Source organism: Limulus polyphemus, unplaced genomic scaffold (assembly GCF_000517525.1).
Source record: "Limulus polyphemus unplaced genomic scaffold, Limulus_polyphemus-2.1.2 Scaffold3404, whole genome shotgun sequence".
NCBI classification, from domain to species: Eukaryota; Metazoa; Arthropoda; class Merostomata; order Xiphosura; family Limulidae; genus Limulus; species Limulus polyphemus.
This window is the reverse complement of record NW_013669014.1, coordinates 81,831-84,378: the sequence shown is the minus strand read 5'-3', so window position 1 is coordinate 84,378 and position 2,548 is coordinate 81,831.

Genomic DNA, 2,548 nt, shown 5'->3' with positions numbered 1-2,548 from the left:
GAACGAAGTTACGGAAAATTAACTAACGAACGGAGACGTAACAAATTGGTGTCAGAGAGTGGGACATAAAAAAAATGGAAACGAGAGGCGGAAAATCAAACTAAAGCTTAGCAGATTTGATGGCAGCAATACAAGAACAGCAAAAGAAACAAGAAGAACGAGAAAATAAACAAGAAGAACGACAAGAGAGACTGCAGCAGTGGTTGGAGGAGAAAGAAAATAAACAAGTGAGATTGCAGCAGTTGTTGGAGGAAAAAGAAAAGAAACAAGAAGAAAAATTACAGCAGTGGCAACTGGAACAAGAAAGGAAACAGGAAGAAAAACAGCAGCAACTACAGGAAAGCCAATAACAGTGGCAAGAAGTACAAATGGAAAACATTAGTAAATTTAAAAGCGAATTAGATACATTAAAGGACGATTTATTGTCTTTTACACAAGGAGGATACATTAGCCATCGTCTTAACCAGCCCCAGACAGTGGCAAGCCCCTCCCAGACCCTGCAGCTAAACCCTAATGCAGACATCTTCAGCCATGTTAGAAGTCACATCCTAGATATGAATGTCAGTAATAGGAGTGATCCAGTGCGAAGCAAGCCACAGGAATTCGATGGGAAAGCACCGTGGGAAGCATATAGAGCACAATTTGAGCTACTGGCTGAAATGAATGGCTGGACACAGGAGCAGAAAGCAGTATATCTGGCAACGAGCTTGAAGGGACAACCACTGGAAATACTTGGACAGTTGACAGCAGCCGACAGACACAACTATAGAGCACTGGTAGAGGCTCTAGAACTCAGGTATGGAACCCAAAACCAGTCAGAAGTCTACAGGGCTAGGTTTAGAACGAGAGTCCGTGCTAAAGGGGAGAGCCTGCAAGAGCTGGCTCAGGACTTGGAAAGCATGGCATACAAGGCCTACCCAACTGCACCACCCGATCTCCTCAAGTTTTTGCTGAGGGATCAGTTCGTAGATGCCTTGGACAGTCCAGAACTTAAGATACAAGTAAAGCAAGCACACCCCTCTACCATGCAGGATGCAATGGCCAGAGCTCTCGAATTTGAATCCTACATTAAGTCCAGCACAGAGGTACCAAGGTTGGTACAGTCATCTCGATTCAAGGCCAGAAAAGGTCAGCTTTCAGAGAAGTTTGAGGGACTTTGCTAGCACTGTAACAAACCTGGGCACAAGAGAGCTCGTTGCTGGAAACTTCAACAAAGGGGAGATGATACAGCTGGAAAGGCTGCTACCCAGAAAGGCTGTTGGAACTGTGGGGAGCAAGGACATCTGAGGAGCCAGTGTAAGAAAAATACCACCAATAAGTCAGCTTCGGGAAATCAGTAGTGGTTGGTGTTAAGGGATGCCCACCAACCTCCATCGTGAAAGTCCCAACAGCTAAGTGTAAAATGGCAAGCACTCATAGTATCTACGTGACAGGGAAGCTAGATGGCCAAAGGTGCAACTTTGTCATAGATTCTGCATCTCAGCAAACCCTTGTGAGCATTAAGGTGCTGGATAACAAAGGAGTACCAGAAGCTGTACAAGAAGCTCTGTGGTGTGACAGGACATTCTGCAAGGTTGTGGGGACCAGTGTCGGTAACTATCGAGCTCATGGGCATAATAGACACAAAGTATACTTGGCTGACATTGAAGACGAATGCATATTAGGATTGGACTATCTACTACCAAGGAAGTTTGTAATTGATTTTGATAAAATGACGTTTGGGAATAACAAAGGCCAAGTTCCGGTAACTGTTAAAAGAGGGGTTGAACTAATTAGGTGTCATCAAGTTGAAGTCAAGCAGACTGAAAGAGTTGATGATGGTGAAGTGGAACCAGGTATCGATATCAAGGCAGAACATGAGACCAAGATTTGAAGCCAATGATTGATTTCCTAAAAGCAAGTGTTGTGCACCCTGCTTGGGAGAAGATGTCTAGTCTAAGCCTTGTGACAAAGCACTATTGGGTGCAATGGGTCCAGTTAAAGCTTGAAGATGGTATTCTAGTATGGAGATGGGAAACTACAGATGGGAAAGTGACGACTTGGCAAACAGTTATACCGAGGAAGTTACGGGAAGTTGTGCTGCGTCAATCCCATGATAATTTAACAGGAGGACATCTCGGAATTCAGAAGACTTTGAGTCATCTACGACAAAGATTTTACTGGATAGGTATGAGGCGAGATGTGGAAGAATGGTGCAGGACATGCAGTACATGTAGTGCTAAACCTTATGAAGAGTTGCCTGTGAATATGTCAGAGTTTGTGGAAGTGTTATCAGAAAGGATGGATGATATTTACCATCAAGTGTGTTCAAACTTGAAAACGTCTGCTGATTCGATGAAGTTAACTTATGATAAGAGATCTACTGAAGTCAGCTTTGTACCAGGAGACAAGGTATGGTTGTATGATCCCAGGAAGACCAAAAGGAAGTCTCCTAAGTTGTCTTCTCCATGGGAAGGCCCATATGACATAGTGGATTGTCTCTCAGACGTGGGCCCGGCATGGCCAGGTGGTTAAGACGCTCGATTCGCAATCTGCGGGTCGCGGGTTC